This window comes from Sander vitreus, chromosome 23, assembly GCF_031162955.1.
Source record: "Sander vitreus isolate 19-12246 chromosome 23, sanVit1, whole genome shotgun sequence".
In the NCBI taxonomy this organism is placed as follows: Eukaryota; Metazoa; Chordata; class Actinopteri; order Perciformes; family Percidae; genus Sander; species Sander vitreus.
Window position 1 is genome coordinate 10755732 of NC_135877.1, and position 19781 is coordinate 10775512.

General features: G+C 40.7%; 1 protein-coding gene across 2 annotated transcripts in view; it reads left to right on the plus strand.

Annotated features, from left to right (window-relative positions):
• Positions 1–4986: 4986 nt before the first annotated feature.
• The window catches only part of nrcama (neuronal cell adhesion molecule a), a 55088-nt gene continuing 40293 nt past the window's right edge, over positions 4987–19781 (plus strand). For both annotated transcript variants that reach the window (XM_078242958.1, XM_078242957.1), the window contains exon 1: positions 4987–5162. The gene's annotated coding sequence lies outside the window, so the exon portion shown is untranslated. The remainder of the gene's footprint in view (positions 5163–19781) is intronic.

The window sequence follows — 19781 nt, forward strand, 5'->3', positions numbered from 1 at the left end:
AGGTCAGATTTATGCTGATCTGAAAACTTTTAATACATAGGTGTAATTGTTGCCGTGAAATTCCACTGTCAAACACAGCCCAACATATTATTTAAGTCTCCCGTCCAGCTGTGCGGAGAGACTGAGTGTCTTTGACAAGCGGTTGAGACACAAATGAGGTGAACGTGAGATTAACTCTCTCTGGCGATGTTCGCCCTGTTGGCAATTTCCTTGAACGTGAAAGGCCAAAGTGCCAAGGTAAGATGGAGTCTGACAGGCTGTGTTTACATGAAGGAGTGGGAAATATATACAGGTGCTGGTCATCTAATTAGAATATCATGAAAAAGTTGATTTATTTCAGTAATTCCATTCAAAAAGTGAAACTTGTATAATGTATACATTCATTCCACACAGACTGATATATTTCAAGTGTTTATTTCTTTTACTTTTGATGATTAGAACTGACAACTAATGAAAACCCCAAATTCAGTATCTCAGAAAATTAGAATATTGTGACAAGGTTCAATATTGAAGACACCTGGTGCCACACTCAAGTCAGCTAATTAACTCAAAACACCTGCAAAGGCCTTTAAATGGTCTCTCAGTCTAGTTCTGTAGGCTACACAATCATGGGGAAGACTGCTGGTTTGACAGCTGTCCAAAAGACGACCATTGACACCTTGCTCAAGTAGGGCAAGACACAAAAGGTCATTGCTAAAGAGGCTGGCTGTTCACAGAGCTCTGTGTCCAAGCACATTAATAGAGAGGCGAAGGGAAGGAAAAGATGTGGTAGAAGAAAGTGTACAAGCAATAGGGATAACCGCACCCTGGAGAGGATTGTGAAACAAAACCCCTTCAAAAATGTGGGGGGGATTCACAAAGAGTGGACTGCAGCTGGAGTCAGTGCTTCAAGAACCACCACGCACAGACGTATGCAAGACATGGGTTTCAGCTGTCGCATTCCTTGTGTCAAGCCACTCCTGAACAAGACACAGCGTCAGAAGCGTCTCGCCTGGGCTAAAGACAAAAAGGACTGGACTGCTGCTGAGTGGTCCAAAGTTATGTTCTCTGATGAAAGTACATTTTACATTTCCTTTGGAAATCAAGGTCTCAGAGTCTGGAGGAAGAGAGGAGAGGCACAGAATCCACGTTGCTTGAAGTCCAGTGTAAAGTTTCCACAGTCAGTGATGGTTTGGGATGCCATGTCATCTGCTGGTGTTGGTCCACTGTTTTCTGAGGTCCAGGGTCAACGCAGCCGTCTACCAGGAAGTTTTAGAGCACTTCATGCTTCCTGCTGCTTTATGGAGATGCAAATTTCATTTTCCAACAGGACTTGGCACCTGTACACAGTGCCAAAGCTACCAGTACCTGGTTTAAGGACCATGGTATCCCTGTTCTTAATTGGCCAGCACACTCGCCTGACCTTAACCCTATAGAAAATCTATGGGGTATTGTGAAGAGGAAGATGCGATGCGCCAGACCCAACAATGCAGAAGAGGTGAAGGCCACTATCAGAGCAACCTGGCCTCTCATAACACCTGAGCAGTGCCACAGACTGATCGACGCCACGGCGCATTGCTGCAGTAATTCAGGCAAAAGGAGCCCCAACTAAGTATTGAGTGCTGTACATGCTCATACTTTTCAGTTGGCCAACATTTCTAAAAATCCTTTTTTTGTATTGGTCTTAAGTAATCTAATTTTCGGAGATACTGAATTTGGCATTTTCATTATTTGTCAGTTATCGCAATTAAAAGAAATTAACATTTGAAATATATCACTCCGTGTGTGATGAATGAACATAATATACAAATTTCACTTTTTGAATGGAATAACTGAAAGAAATCAACTTTTTCATGATATTCTAATTATATGACCAGCACCTGTGTATATAGTTCATACCACAGCAATATTGGTTGCTTGTTGTGGCGGGCGATGTCTCTCCTCCCCCTCAAGCAGAATTGGATTGTCTGGTTTTATGGTGTTCCTTAGCAACCGTTATAGTTCCCTTCTCGTTTACAATCTTCTCAATGTAAACGAGTATGTGCCCACGTTCGCCTAAAATTGTCCCTGATGTGTTACATGTTTTATGCAATCGACCTCTTTTATTTTGTCTCTGTAAGTGAGTTTTATGACGGTTGGCATTATGCGCAAAAAAGTGAGCACATATAAGTTTGCCATTAATATTTTCACTCTTGTTTTCAAGCTCCTTCATTTGGCACACACTTGTTTGTTAGCTTAACGTCTGCCAGGATGTTCCTGTGTCATCTTATACAAACAGTGAAGCATGTGAGAAGTTTGTATAAGTTATCTCACCATGACTCTGCTTTGTTTTAATGTGCTGCAGTGTCGGAACCTTACATAGTAGCCTGTAAATGCACATATATAAAAATGGTTATGTAACCACAGCCATCCCTAAACAGGTGATTATAATCTGAGGATACAGTAGCTTCAATTATGCAAGTAATCCAGCAAATAAGTCCTTCAGGGGTTAGAAGTGTGTGTGTGCGTGTGTGAAGCCCACACAGGATTCATGCATAACGTCTGTCATCGCAGAAGATATAATCAACCAAAGGACCTGAGGAAAACTCCTATTAAGTCACTTCTCCTCTGCTTTTTCTATCTGCTGATCCCCATCTTCTTACCGCATCATCTCAGAATATGTAGACCCCAGCTGCTCTCTGACCAAGTTAGAAAGGCTGTTGTTTAGACGATAACAGAATGAAAGCCGGTATCTGGAAGCTGTCACTGAGACATTGTCGTACAATAATATATCCTGGCCTGTATAAACTGGTTTTAAAGTACACGGTGCCCCAGAGAAGGCTTGGCATAGATCCTTAAAATGTAAAATAATACTAAAACATTTTGAGGGTTGTGTCTTCTTGAACAATTCGCTTCAGCTCATTATTGGTTAAACAGTACTGTATGATGGACTTATGGAACAGAGAGACAGTAGACAAAGTTGCAGAAATGGTAATGGAAATAATATAGCGTGTGGGAGTATCACACACTGCAGCAGTATGTCTGCAATGCCCCTCTGAAAAAAAGAGAGAAGAAATGGCAGAACAGTTTACAGAGTGGTGTGGCTCTCCGCAGATCTCTGCCAGTCGGTTGGGGACAAACACACACACGCACACACTCCTTGTCAAACAGTCCTGCATGAATATCAAACAAAACTGACTGTGCCTGATGTGGAAACTCAAATCTTCAATCAACATTACGATGTTAATTTTCTAAGTCACACCCTTGGAAAACAATTTCACATTTAAGTCATTGAGCTGGTGTTTGTTAGTTCTTTCAGGGAGTCTTGTGTATGCATACATACAGACACACCAACACATTTTTTTTTTTTTTTTTTTTTAATCATCTCATATTATGTTTTTGTGAGAAGAGCTCTTATTTGTCTTGGTCCCAGCCTTCCCCCCCAGGACTTGTCACCATTACTCGTTCTAACGGTAACTAACTCGGTTGTGAATGCTAATGCCCCTCGGCCTGGACGAGTGTTACATGCTTTTAACACGTGAAGAAACTGTACATGTATACCCTTTTTATTTTGCCACACGGTGCTGATGACCTGAACATGCTTTACAGTGAGCTAAACGTGAATAAGCAGTGGCAGTAAACCTTTCCTAAAAAAAATGATGATGAAAATATGCTGTTTAAACAGATGTCCAGTAAATTCTTCTCATCACTCATATTTGACTGGTGGACGAAAAGAGTGAGAGACTGGTATTGATGGATGTTGATGACAAGGTCCTAATGTGTGTGAGTCATGCTTGGTCTGTCCCAGATTGGAATTGGTGGGTCAGTAATGCTAGTGTAATGTGCAGTGGGGCATTTGACACCATGTCTATGTCTGCCACCTGTCCTGTGTTGATGGCAGAGAAACACCTGTGTGTCAATGCACTTCACAGCCAGCGTCCTAAACCCTTAGGCCACCAGGGTGCCCCAGAAAAGTAGATTATTTAAGTATCACTACATTTGTTATACTTGCACACCGATCTGCATGAAGTATTTCCCAAATACAGTCCACCAAGATACCAGAAGAGCTAGTGATTAAATTGCTAAATTGTAATATTTTAAAATCTGCCAATCCAATTATAAATATTAGAAGGAAAGTATAAAATGACCCCAGCTAATTGGAAGAAGACAAACCTGGTTAATACATAAGAAATGGATGAAAAGACAGGCCTACTACAAAGACAACTTTCTGATGATTACCACAGATGTCAAAGGCTACGTGTGACTTTATTTCAGGGATATTTAAAGAGCTTTTTATTGGATACAGTAAGGCACAATAATAGAACTCTGCAGGGTTATTGTTTATTTCACACATATCTGTCTGCAGGTCCCACTGCAGCCGCTCATTAAAACGGGGTCGCTGTAGTTGCGATTTTTTTCTTTCTTTCTTTCTTTCTTTCTGCACCGGATTGGCACCGGCTGACAGATATTGGTGAAATACAGAGGTCTCACTCTGATATACTCTCCATCTACCAGAAGTAACGTGTAGAGATCTTCCAACGCAGCCATGCACATTATAGACAAATATTAATGTAGGTCTATGGCAGGATTGCTTTGAGCTGTAAACAAGAAAGTAGCAGGACTTCTGTTTATTCATGTATGTAGGCCTAGTCTATTTATTTTGTAGCCTAAGTAGGCTACATAAATGTGTTTCATTTGACATCCTTGCAAGAAGTCACCATATATAAGTAACGGAATGCAATTTCTCTGTGAGGAGTAGTTGTCGAAATAAAACTAAACATAAAAAAGCAAAAACCTTTGGCCTGTGTGTAGGCCTAACTATGCATTGTCAGATCTGTTTCCACCAAGGGTGAGCATTGAAGCTGGGAATAAATAAGGCATGACCATAGACTGTGTGAAATAGGGCACGACGCCCACTTATGTCGAATGGGTCTGAAAAGTGGGACAGGTTTTTCGCTCATGAGTGCTTCGTCTTCTCGAAAGCATAGACGATCTTTGTCGTTGCTGGTTTTCGACAGCGGCGGGGGAGCTGGTGAGGAGAGCGGAGGATCCGTGTGGACCACAGCTTGCTGCTGCAGCGGCCGAGGGGGGACGGACTAACACTGGCCGGGCACAGTCTCTCAGACACACACCTCATCAATTTCTACAGCATCAACACACACTCACTTCCAGGGGAGGAATCAGGAGCCGGGTTGCATCAGACGGTGAGTTTGAACATGCCTTTCTGTGTCTTTTCTTTTCTTTTTCCAAAGATGGAGATTGCATTTTTACCCCATTATGTCTTCAGTATCAACATACCGGTATGTCGCTTGAGAATAATGGTGCAGTGGATATGTCAAGTCGGTGCATTTTCATTTGCACCAGCATCCCGGTGGTGCTGCTGCTTGACTAGGATGACCAGGTGCAAATAATATAGCAATATGGATGTCGTTTGTCGCGTTTTTTTTTTTTTTTCTTCTTCTTTTTAAATCTGGATTCTGCTGAGCATCAAAGGCAGACCATTGCAGCTTCACCGCACTGCATACACTGCATCTTGAAGAGCAACGATGAAAGCAAGCAGAGGGAGGGAAAGCAATGTGTTGATCGGCTGTACCGAATGAATGCATTGAGCGGTGGTTGCTGCAGCAGCACCACCACCACCACCACCACCAGCAGCAGCAGCAGCAGGGTTTTTCCTCATTGTTGGTGCCGGGCAAGCCCACGGGCTGAGCGGATTATTTGATGTCTGCCAGTGATGCTGCCAGATGTAGCTCAGCTCCTCTAGCTGTCAATCCAAGGGTTTTGACTTCAACACGGGCAGCACCAAGGCCCAGCTTGCAGATATCAGATGTAGAGATATGAATAGTCAGCAGGTGTCTATCGATCCGTAGGCTATAGGGGGTGGGGGCAACAGCCTCCTTTTTCTTTAATTATTGATCAACATTTTTCATTGTTTCCATTAAATAAATCAAATGGTTCCATGAAGGAAAGTTATGTGATATTTGTACGGTTTTACCCTTTGAAAGATTGTCTAATAGAGGGGAAATATCTCTTTCTACATGTCTCCAAATGACAGAAAGGAGTGGAATATGTTCAAGATTTACTCAGTTGGAGTTGATGTTGGATTGGTTACAGTCAAAGATGATTCATCTTGTTGGATTTGAAAACCCATTTGTAAAGGAATTCTAAGCCTTATCTTAGGCATTTGCAGTCAGTATTTGTGCTGAGAGGATTATTCAATTAATCGATTCATCATTTCAGTCAATTTTCAAGAAAAATGGCAAAACGCTGTCTGGTTTTAGTGTCTTAAATGTGATGATTTGCTGCTTTTCCTTGTCAAATGAAATGTGATAGTAACAGGGACAGTGTGACTATTTTCAGACATTTTATCGACACAATTATGAACCAATTGCAGGCAATGTCAAGATATAAGCTGTATAAGCCTATGCATGCTGATATGAAAGGATGTGTGTCCCTTATCACTGCATCACATTCTGTACTAAAGGTTTATATTGTTTTCACATTGTGATTTAAAGAAATGAAGTGATATGCAGATTTGTCCTGTTGCTCAGCAATAGATAATCGATAAACATGCTCTTGGTTTAATCCCCTTTGGGGCCCATGTCATCATGTTACAGGGAGTTTGCAGAACATGTGTTTGACTGACTGACTGACTACACAAACATCTATGAGTAGGAAGACTCATTGTGATGAATCCCACTATCTGTGTGGAATTAAAAGTGCGAGTTGTGCAGTCAGTATCTGTTGTTGTAACACTATGCGATACAATATGACATGAGTGTTCACTGTGAACCTTCAACTTCATGCAAATAGGTCCCTATATTACTAAGTTTTGTATTTAGTTGTGATCAGTTTGCTGTAAATGGGAAGCCTTCTGTTGTGCAAACCTGAAGCTGCACTAGAATGCTAATATCAGCCGGATAACCTACATTCTGAAAGTTGCAGTCAGCATTTCATACTGTATTCTTGTATTCAGGAGTATAGGAAGTGTTAAGACAAGAGAGGAGGCATGTCATACTCTCACTGTTTTCTATGTTTTCTTCTCTATAAAGCATTCAACCTTTGGATGAGGCTCTCTGCAGTGCCAGTTGTATGTTATGACCTTTTTGTTTTTGAATCGCAATTACCGGAAAGTGAAGCTAGATTTGACAGTAATAGGCCCTTTCCACAGAAGACCTTGTGATATGTCACAGAAGGAAAAGCACAGGTGTAAACAGTCAAATTAAATGATGGGTGAATTCCATTAAGACACTTAGAGATAGAGCGGAGCCATCGTTAATGTTATTAGTAACACCTGTGCTTTTCCTACTATAACGAGTCAAAATGTCAGCCTATTGTCATAATGTTCAAGCATACATATCACATTTTAAAAACCTCAAATTAGACCTTCCGCATTTTAAAAATCATCATTCACTTTTTTTGAAGATTATTTTTTGGGGCTTTTCCCTTTATTCGATAGTGACAGTGGATAGACAGGAAAGGGGGCGAGAAAGAGAGGGGATGACACGCAGCAAAGGGCCGAAGGTCTGATTCGAACCCACGCCGCTGCCAAGGACTCAGCCTACATGGGGCGCACGCTCTTACTGGGTGAGCTAGAGGCCGCCCCGAAAATCATCATTCACTTAAATTTATCTTGGCTATTAATCAATTAGTATGATTACCGTGGGAGTACATCTCATTTTGAAAATGAAACGCATGCAATGGCATGGCATGGCTGGCAGGTATGGCACCACGATTCCCCCCCCCCCCTTAAGAGACATCCCAAGACATGACCTCAGTCTCTTGTGACAACTCCCCAGGTTTGTCAGTGCAGAGCCAGCACTGAGCCATTACTCATGGCAGATGCAGTGTCATCGTCACTCTCCTGCTCTCCCATCCTGCTCTCACATTTATCTATGGCCCATTAGACACAAGTCAGGTGATGGAGCTTATGGTGGATTCTCCTTCTCATTCTGTCGCCTTAAGTGATGACACAATTTTCAGACATGAAAATGCACAATATTGCTTTCAGGCTGTTTGGGGATTAGGGTTTGAGGTCAACTTTCTTTCATTTCACAAAGAAACAGTACAAAACGCTATACATCCATTTGCAGGAAAAGACTATATTAATTCATTTAATAAGATTCAATATATTTCATGATGACGTTTTGATTGGGTAGTTATTTCTCTTTCTAAAAATATTTTGAAAAGGAAGGAAACCTCTTTTGTATATATATTATGGATCTGATACATTGACATACTATCAGTTAGTCTGCCCATTATTTTCTTGATTAATGGTTTGGTCTGTAAAATTTCAGAAAATAGTGAATATTGCTCGTCAGAAATGCCTACGGTGACGCCTTCAAATTGCTTGTTTTGTCCGACCAATAGTTCAAAAAATCCAAAAACTTTAAATTTACAATTATATAAAGTAGATAAGAATTGCACATTTGAGTGTTTCTGCTATTTAAAAAAAAATGACATAAGCGATTAGTTGAGTATCAAAGTAGTTCTGTTGAATGACTAATCAATTAATTGTTTCAGCTCTACTATCCGTTTAGGCCTTCTCTTAGCCTGACAAGCCAGACCCACATCAAGATGGTGGGTCTGGGAACTCACCATTGACAGGGCTCAATCCGAGGGGCGGGATAAACAGTTGTCTTTCAAATTCCCTCTGCACGCAATAGGATAGCGCTACAACCAGGCAGAGCAACGAAGAAGGTAGCGAAGCTAGTTGACGGATTCAAATTTTGCCGTATCCGGTCGGCAAAACTCAGACCACATCTTCCTTTTTTAAGAAAGATTTCAGTGCCGTTCTTTGTTCTTTTCTCAAAGAAAAGCTTAACTCCAAGTCTTCCAGAAGACTGCTGTTCCCAGCAGCAACAGTAGCCATAAGCCCGCCTACCGACTCTATACACGATGTGATTGGCCTGACCAGAGTTTGGTTTTTCCAGCTCGCAAGCCAACGGAGAGTGCCTAGACCCCCCCCCACCTGGCTGCAAATTAAATTTGCTGCCGCTAGGGTGCGTCTAGATTTGTAGGCTAGCCTACTCTATGAAAAAATTTAAAAAAAAAAAGTAGTGGAAAATGCCTGTCTGAAAACCAGAGGTGATGACCTTAAATGCCATGTTTTGTCAGGACCTACAGTCCAAAACAGAAAGATATTTCTGGGTTTTTGTCCTAAAGCTCTGGCTCATCTCAAGACTAGCCAAATATATATACACAATTAGAATCATAGATTCTTTTGTATGCTTTGGGTTAATAGCATCAGCACCCTGCAGCGATGATGGTGGGTTAGGGGGATGGAGGTACATAAACACCCCCGCACTCTTGGCTCACAGCTGGACATGTTTGGGTGGCTGTTTTCATTAAGGGACCGGGACACATTAAATTAGCATGACTGGCTGAAGATTGATGAATTGGAAAATGGGGGAAATGTTAAAGCCAAGTCTGGAGTGTGACACTCTGCTGCTGGAAGAATTTTAAGAGAGCAGATGCTGTTGTTCTCTCTGCCTTCCATAAAAGACAGAAGGTTTTTTGTTGTGTTTTTTTTTGGAAGATGATGTTATTACATGGAGATGAGAGAGACCCTGTTTTCTTTCACAATGAAGGACTATGAGAAGTAGCCTACAGGTATATTTCCACTATACCTGTATAGGCTATATGTGGTTTGTACACAATTATATGACTGACATTTTATAGACAATCTTATAGACAAAATGACACATCACATTAATTGATAGGTAAAATAATCATTAGTTGCAACCATATACAGATATCAGTATAAGAGTTTACAGTTTATTATATAATATGTTTTCAGTCATCAATTGAGGTTTATAAACCAAGAGAGGAGGAAAAGGAAATAAAAGGAAAGAAAGTGAATGGAATTGAGAGGAGAGCAAAGGATAGAAGAGAAGAGAAAATGGAAAGAGGACAGAAGAGGAGAGGATGGAAAAATGAAATGGAAGGAGAGGAGTGAAAGAGGGGAAAGGAGAAGAGGAAAAGAGAATAGATGAGAGGATAGAAGGGAAATGGGAGGAGATGAAAGGGAAGGAAATAAAATGGAAGGATAGGAGTGGAGAGAAAAGGAAAGGAGAGGGGACACATAGGAGAGGAAAGGAAATAAAAGGGAAAGAGAGGACAAAAATAGTAAGAAAAACATTGAATGACTAAGGAAAAGTAAAGGTATAGCTGCAGTGAGGAGGAGTGGAGTAAAGAGAAACGGAGAGGAGCGGCACGACGTGCTGCTGTGGTCACCAGCTGTGCCAGGCTGCATCTGAAGTAAAACAAGAGACTGGAGAGTGGAGATTAATAAAAGGAGACATAACATGCCACTCCTGCGCGCACACACACACACACACACACACACACACACACACACACACACACACACACACATAGAACAAAAACCCTCTCCCACCCCCTACCCTCTGCGGTCTCGAGGAAAACAAAAACAAATAAACAAAAAAACAAAAAATCACACATTGCCTAGTCACTCTCTTCTAGTTCTTGCGATGCTGAGGTCATTAGGTCTGATATTTGTGCTGCTGTGTTTTTCCATAGGTCCATAATCAATGATTTGGCTTTGTTAATCCTTGCTGTAGAGAGCTCAAGCATAACTATGTCTAGAAAATACGGCAACCACTGTTTTATACAAAGTGAGTGTGTGTGTGTGTGTGTGTGTGTGTGTGTGGGGGGGGGGCAGCATTGAGCTATCATTTTCTTGGTTGCAGTTGAGCCGACTAGCCAAATTTTCTTCTGTCTCCCAAGCAGGTGTAATTTAGAGTCGTCATTAAGTAACAAAACAATCGGGTCAGTAGGAATTCGACATCCTATCACATCAGATATTATTGATGTTGTTTCATTCCAAAACTCATGCACCTGTTCACACTCCCAGACCATGTGCAGGAAAGTTCCAGTTTGTTCAGGTTGACAGAACGTGCAATAGGGAGTGGGAATGACTTTAGAGACGTATCTCTTCTGAGGAGTCCAATATGTCCTATGACATATGTTGAAGTGGATCTGCTGGTGATTTGGGTTCTTGGAACAATGGAAAATGTCCCAATCTCCCAATTAATTGCGTTCCCCTCAGGGCTCAGCTCTCACTCCCATTTTCTTGCTATTGGGAGTTCTCCTATGGATACTTGCATCAGTTTAGCATAGATCTTGAACACTAATCATCTCACAGGAAAATCAACAATTCCATTTAATGACGGGTGCGGCTCAAGACTGTTTCCCCATGGCACTCCATAACATTTTAGGGCTGATCTTAAGCGCAGATACAAGAAGAAGGATGTCCTGGGCACCTCAAAACTAGCTCTCAGGTCTTCAAAACTCAACATACCTTTCTCATTGAATAGCTGGTTTACAGTATAAATGCCTCTGTCACTCCACTGCTTACAAGCAAAGGGTTTGTTACCAGACATTAAGTGTGTATTGTGCCAAATTGGGGTGTTCAAATGCCACTTATTGGTGTAGCGCAGTTGCTCCTCCACCTGTTTAAAGTTAGTCAATGTGCTGGTGATAATAGGGCCATAGGCTAGCATACACTTTTTTGGACACACACCTGCAAAGGCAAGGTCTTGCAGTCTTAGACTTCCAATGAGGTTTTGTGCTATTTCTCTCCATGAAACTGTAGATGAGGGGTCCATCCACACTCTGAGGGCCCGTAGCTGATACATACATGTTTTTAGTGTCCTATCAGGCTCTTTTGAATAGGACGCTGCTTGTAGGCCGAAGATGACTTGTTTGTGTGGATCAGGTGGGCAGCAGATGGGAGAGGGGGTGAGAGCAAAGGAGTTGCCAGACTGGTAGTAGCTGTCACTTGTGTAGGAAACCTACCAGCAATATTTGATTGTTGAAAATAATGATTTACTTTTACATGATTTACTGAGGCATATGCAGGCAAAGATTATTTGTTTTCAACATGGCAGACGATTCCTGCCATGTTAATCGTACTCATAGCTTAAGAAACATTTAAAAAAGATTTGACATTTGACCATGGTGCCACACAACACAAGCGTATATATCCTCTTTTGTTTTACCAGTGTTAAGGGAAACGAAGGAGGAATGTTCAAACCCCAGTGATTAGAGCTTAATTCATTGTACAGTAGGCTTAAAAATAATATTACCCCCCATCCACCAGAATCTTTGTCACAGCTCTAAAATGATTAGTGAGGATTTGGGTCAAAGAAGCCATTAAAAAGCTCCTCTTATCACACCAAACATCCAATTGGTTCAAAGCACCAGCATCACATGATGGGTGGGAGCCAACCAGCCTTAAGAATGATCATTAAAGATGTTTTTACAGGGCATAATTGAATATGTCAGCTATGGATGATTGTATTCTACGGAGAACTGCAATAGCACTTTATATGGGTGGATAAAAACAGATTTCTTTTAGCCTTTCATCATAGGTAGACATGTTTTTACCCCCAGCCATGAGGAGAGATTAGTTTGATGGGAAATTTATCTTGGAGCCTTTACACATGATTTGTAGAGTGTGTAATTATGTATTGCTTTTTAAGACATTTCATTGGCCCGAAGCAGACAGTGATCATGCCACACAGGACCCCAACTGCTCCCTGTGGCAAGACTTATTTCTGGTGTCATTTGCTACACCTTAGGATGCATTTATATCTGCAGAATGTTGTGGTACATTTCACCATGTGTATTGATACATCTCTCTCCAAAAGTTGCTATCAGCAGCATTTGTGAATTCTAGTCTTCTCGTGGCATTAAGAGGAACTCCTTGTAGTAAAAAAAACTACTTTTGTGAGTGTGGCCTCAGTTGTTTAGAGGACACTTTATATTGAGCATCTGCTAATCGCCAATTTGTGCATGGTGCGGCTCCAGTTCAATGGAGCGCCCATGTGTCCTCGATCCTACTCGTCTGACCCCAGAGAGAAGGCCTGTCTGAGGCCAGCCCGCCATCAATAAGTACCCTCTGGTCGTACTGAAAGAATGCCTTTGTAGAAAAATATAAACTGTCCAGCGAAGGGAAGGGGTAGGGTGGAGAACAGAAGCAGTTCTCAGTGTGTATAAGTCATTTATCAGCTTAAGATGTCTCTGTTAATTGATAAACCAATGTATGGCAGACAGAGCCCCATCTTTATGGGCCTTGAAGAGAGAAAGGGACAGTTGAGTAACATCGGTCTTGTTGAGCATGCTTTGTTTAGTCCTTTTAATTTTATTTAAACTGCATAATGGACATTCCCACACTGTGTGGAAATCCCCACACACCGCACATGTACATGCAGTACAGTGCTGCTCCAGAGAATTAGGATGACATTTTCAATGTGTTATGTAAAGAGATGAGATGTACAGTACACACAGTGTGCATGTACTGCATGTACTGCCATGCTGTATTAGAAGCTTAGAATAAAAAATATATCCATTGCATACACAGGAAAGGGTAAATATTAAGTTATTGACCAAAAGTGAAATCTTTTTGAATCTACAATATAGTCACTGAGTTTTTTTTGTTTTTTTTGGGCTACGTAGATGCAGTAAAGAAGATCCATCCATAATTACTGTACTGCTTCACTCGCGTACGTGTGGTGAGCCAAACTTAGAGTATATAGAATTTTGACAGCCAGAATTACTGAAAAATGACAGTAAAACCGACGTTTTTCGGTTCATTGATTTAAAAGCCAGTTTGATGATAATTTGCCCTTCAGTTGTGAACAGCACATAAACCCATTTTAATGTACTTTGAGCACATGTCAACAGACCAGGATGCAGTCCAGGCTTCGGGTGCTATGACTTACTGTTAGAATAAGTCATTTCCTTTTTTGTTCTTGCTCGGCATCATTTGATGCTTCTGGATGCTGGCCCAAAAAAGTCAATGGCGTATCCCATCAGTGATAATGCCCCACCCTGCCACCCTGCCACTCTAGCCACACTGTCCTCCTGTATATCTCTTTCACCCCTAGAACTGCTGAGCTGGCTGTTTTTTGGTCTGCCAGATACTCTGCATTGTCCTATCAGAGCCAGGCTGCTTCAGTCACCTTGCCTTTTTGCACCCTGACGTAATGCACCCCCAGCTGCCGTTGTAGCACTTTAGCTCATTGCAGTTGGATGTGAGATATGAGACACTTCATTTGAAGATGTAGACATCAGCTTTGCATGAAACAAATTTTCAGTGATTTTTCTCTCTGAAACGCTGTGGACTGGTACTGATCAAAAGGAGGAGCAGATTGTGACCAGGCCATTTTCTTCCAAATCAGCTACTACCTCTGCTTTCCTCATGCCTGTTCTGTGGGGAAGAGATAACCCTGATGTCCCTGCTCAGACTGCTAAGATACACAGTGATTATAATGACACAGCTAGATTGAAATCAGACACACTTCCTGCTCCGTATATACAGATATGTAGGGCCTTAGAGGATTTTAGTTCTAACATGTAAATTCACTTATCAACAGGAAGGAAAAACATTAGTCATTATCTTGTCAACCATATGATGTTACTTGTTTTGTTGTTCTTCAGCTAATATGATAACCTTTGTCACAGCCTTTTGATGTTCTTTAATGGAAATGCCATGGACACAAGCTTGTTGTTACATAAAAATGATGTTATCAAATATGACATTTGAACGCGTATACATTATTTAAATTGTAATTACTTCCATGCCTGGGAGGGCTGCACACCCCCCCCAGTGTCCTCCCAGCATTTTCCCACCATATACACACTGCTGCTATTGACCATCAACCCACTCCATCTCTCCTCCACTCTCCGCTCTGATACTGATGACTCACAAAGCCCATTTAACCTTTACCCAGCGCTCGGTTGCAACCCCACTGGCTGACAAATTTCACATTTTGTATTTTCTGCTCGTTTTTATGGAATTATTGGAGAATGTAGCCGTTGGCTGTGTGTGTGCTGTTGACGTTTTGTTCTTTTTTCAGCTTGAGACAGTCCATGTTTGTCTGATATACTAATATAAACCCTAATATAATTTTGCCAACAAATATAGATGAAAATAAAAAGAAGCGAAAACTGGCTCAAAGACCACTGGTATTGATGACTGCAATGTATCAGTGTGTCCTTTCTAAAGCACAGGAAACCCCTTCACTTTGTTATATTTTCATTCAAGCATCCATTAAGGCTATGTGATATATTACCTGCCAGATATTCACTCTACAAAAGGCCCATTAATAAGTGGAAGAACAGCTACTTTTCTAAAATGGGTATCACATACTTTTCCCACGCTGGTTTCCTCTGTGTACACACTCACATAAACAGGTAGCACAAGCTATCAGGTGTCCAGGGAGTGTCCCACAACTGTAGGATCACATTAACTGTCACTTTGTCAGCGATGATACAGTTGTTTGTGTCTGTGTGACTTACTTAATTAACTGTTTTCTTTAAGAGTCTCATAAGTATATCGGTTTATCAATCTATCTGTACACACATCAGTACTTGACCGATAAAGCCTGAAGTAGGATGTGTGGTTTCCAGTCGGGGATTGGTCCAGCTGGGTCCGATCCCTCCCACTTCCTGTTTTGGTGCTCTAAGGACACTGATTGGAGCGGCACTTAGCATCACCCTCCAATCCGAGAGGAGCAATCAAGCTCACCTGCTGAGATATATATATATATATATATATATATATATATATATATATATATGTATGTATGTGTGTGTGTGTCAAATTGTCACTCAAGGCGACTCAAGGCGGCCGGGCATTAGATCCTTTAACTGATAATGACTGTCACACCCTTTTCCCTATGTAGTTTGTGTACCTTATTTTGTTGATTCACTTTTCTGTTACCAATAAATAACTTTACTTTTATTAAAAACATCTGGTTTTATGTTTCTTCCCTTTCACCTCCCTGTGCTGGCTCGTAACATTCATTGTATGTTTTAATGTTAAATAAAGCACAGCCTTGATGCAGTTCTAAACCATTTTGTGGCTGTCCAACTCTCTTTTATCTTCTTATTAATTATTTGTTCACACATCAATCTTTATCATCTGATGATTTCAGGGTAAACCTGACTGATGTGTGGCTGCCTTAAATTGGACAATGCAAAAATGCATGAAATATTTTAAGGAGAGACAGTTAGGCAGGCTACAGTGTGACACTGCATTCATGCAAAAATTCCATCAAATTTAAATATTTACTGTATTTTTTAACCATATATAAAATCCAATTACTATTTTTGGGGTTTGGACTGTCAGACAAATCAAGCAATAATAATAATTTAATAATGAAAATAGTCTTTAGTTGCAGCCCTATTTTTAAGCTTTTTGTTGTCTTTCGGTACATTATTGACCATTATTCCTTTTTAAAAATTCCGTTTCTCTGTATTTGGCATACTGTGTGATATTTGAGTATTTAAGTCTGGCCTCATGACATAATTCTACAGTATTTAAAAAAAAAAAAAAAAGATGTAGAGGAACGCCAAAGCTACCTACTATACATAACTGAATATTTTGCAATTCTTCAGACATTGAATTAAAACCTGAGCACACCAGAACAACTTTAAGCTGCCCTAAACTGCTATTTAATGTTTTACGGAATTATAACATATTTTTAGTCTATAATATAATGTATAATATTTTTTGTGTGTGTGTGTGTATATGTATGTGTATATATATATATATATATATATATATATATATATATATATATATATATAAATATAAATAAAAAATATGTAGTTTTGTTCACCGTCTGGTGCTACGAGCTACCCAGGAAGACTGTTTGGTTGACTGTAAGTGAATAATTGATATTATCTCACATATGCAAAACTATGTCTCTTTTCTTCTTGCTTAGAAGCACTGTGACTGCTTTGGTGTATCAAAGCCAGGCCACAAAATACTATACTGAGTGATGAAATATTGAACGCTCTGCTGCTCTTGTCACTTGCACTCACAATCTGACATGTAGCGGGGCCGAATTTTGGAGAGAAACGGCAGAGGGATACGGTCTCAAAATCAGGTTTCGGATTTGATTGTGGTTGTTCCATCCTCCTGTTGTCAATTTCCTTTTACTTTAACCTTTTTTGTTGATTTGGGATTTACTCAAAACACTGGCTTTTCTCACCCTAGACCCACACCAGAGCATTCACATGAACACACAATCATTAATAGTTTGTATCGGGTATCACAAAGCCAAGTGTCAGCCTACGGGGTTGTATTGACAAGATTATTGATCCCTGGATTAGGCACGGGGACCCGTAGGGCATCAGTGTAGCTGAAAGCAGAGACCCCTCTTCTGAGACAGCTGATCTTTCACAAGCTCATTAACTCGAGGTGGAGTGGGTTAACTCGGTTTATCTTGGTTAGCCAAAATCCCAGCAGTCACATAGGCATTTTTTTAGATGGAGCCTCTAGCCAAAAGGAGGGGGGATTTAGTTCTCGCTACAACCAAAAAAGATTTTCATGGCCAGTAGGGCTGCACAGTATATCATTTTTGTATCGCAATATCAACTGGCGCAATATACACCTCGCGAAAGGCTGCGATTAAAATGTCAGTCTTGTTTTAGTGGTGCCATTTATGTTCAATATAATGTTAAATGTGTTCAATAAAAGAATGTTGTAAATGATTTACTTGATTTGTTGTATTTTATCAGAATACTGAAAGCAGCAGAACTGGGTTCACTTTAATATCTGTTTATTTATCGTGAGTAATATCGTTACATTATCGCATATTGCACACTTTCCTCATGTCATGCAGCCCTAATGGCCAGTCATATTTTAATGCACAAGAGGCACAGAGCTGCTATTCTGCTCAATACCTCCTTTCTTTTTGCTGAGTCTGATTTCTCCTACACGTCGTCTTTAGGTGCAAACATAAAGACGCAAAGTCTTAAGTGCAAACATAATGTACCAAGTGGGACAATAAAGATGTACTTCAATGAACAATGATCAGGTCTATCGGTGTCATAATGTAAATACTTCTCAAACAAGGCTAATAAACATAATAGAGGATGAATTTGCACGCAAGTTGTGGACTGTCCCATTATAAATTGGCTGCTTTGCTGGGAGGGAAACTCATCAGCTCAGGCAGCATCTGTTTTTAGAGTACCAAAGTGCTGACTGGGGCCTTTGTATAGAGATAGCCACTCTTTTACAGCTGGGTCCGTGCTGTCTGGCCCGCCACGAGATCAGCAACGCTGGCCAACAAGGCCGTACAGCCCTGTGGGCAGCAGTGAATAGCGTTTGCCTGTGTGTTTGTGTGCAACGAGAGATTGAGTGATAGCAAGCTGCTTGGGTCTGCTACTTTGGTTGGTCCATCACTGAGCCAATACGCTTTACTGTACATGTGAAGCTGCAGACATTAGCTGCATTCATTCAGGTTAGTACTGAGGCCTACAATATGCTTTTTCTTTAAGAAGGTGTGGCTGGAAAACTTGATATACATTTTAACATGGACATTTTATAGTTTACAAGAAGGACAGATCTCTACCTCTACGCTTTCCCCTACACTAATCAACATGGTTTCTGCATCGAAAGCTGCTTTAAAATATAGACTTTATTTGAGGTTTAATTAATTTCAACCCATTTTAAATCAAACATGTTTTTGTGATCTAGTTTTCAGGCTTATTATATACTTTAGGCGTTGTGATTTAACTAATGTAAGACACCGGATGTTCTTGAGTGTACTCTTCAGAGATAAAGAAAGGAAGAGGTGTTTTAGAGAGATGATTATAGTTATTTGAGGAATTGTTAGAGATTGGCAGGTGTGAAAGTAACCATCTCCTGAAATATTGATTTCTTCTGCTCCAAAAGCCACATAAGGGTGTCAAAGGATAGATATAAGCAGTCCTCCTCAGTTCTAAGATTGGTGTCAAATAATGAGGTTATTGGGACACACACACACAGTGTTTCCTCAATGGATTTTCATTGTCAGACATTTTTATCCATAAGGGTTTTTAATAGCAAGAGTGTGATATTGGCATATTGTAAACCAGGCGTGGCTGAGTCTATGGTCTGTTTTGTTCACTGGATTGACTGCTGGTCAATGTTGTGTGTCATTGTAAATTTGTTTAAGAAGCAGGGCAAAGGTGGTAAGCAAATATAGTAGCATGGGTCCAATTCATGCTACGGGGATCCTGCGCAGCAAGGAAGCAACAACATCACTGCATTATTGAACCATGACAGCATCCAAATAAGTGGGACAATTTTTTCTGCTCAGGTGAGGTCGTGAATCATGGCAAATCACATATTTCAGGATGGCCTCGGAAACATTTGCATGTGGCTTCTGTTGCTTTTTAAGACTGCTTTTGTTAACCCACAAAATTCAGGCTCCGTAGCTCTCAATTAACAAAGTCGAGAGCTACAGAGGCGAATGCTACACAACGGGCTGTTGAGTGTTTATTTGACTGCAAGGGGCCATATACAAATACAGCACTTATAAATGTGAAAAAAGAAAAGCACACAAGCACATTTATTCAGCGAACATGAGAGCCCTGGCTACTCTTGCTTAATGCTGCTGTTTAGGTAGCACTCTGGTTTGTCTGCTCATAGCTCTAAGTCCTTTTTCAGAAGTGGACTGTTAATGTCAAGTCTAACCGGTCTAGTGCAGTGTGTGTTATAGAGCTTTCACATTCAATCTAGTGGAACTGCTGAGTGGAGTGTAATTAGTCACTTTGTGTTAGCCCTGCACATGCACAGACACACAGATGATCATACCTCACTCCAATCGTGCACACACCCTACATATTAGTTTTTCAACTGTTCTGTTATTTATTTTATTTATTTTTTTTTTTTTTTTTTGATGATGATCATTGGAACTATTCCAAACCTATCCTCTACAAAATAGACCATTTAAACAAAGGCTCTGGGCCTGTGTCCAGCAGGCCAGTTCTGAAATCCATCCATGTACAGTGGAGAGAGT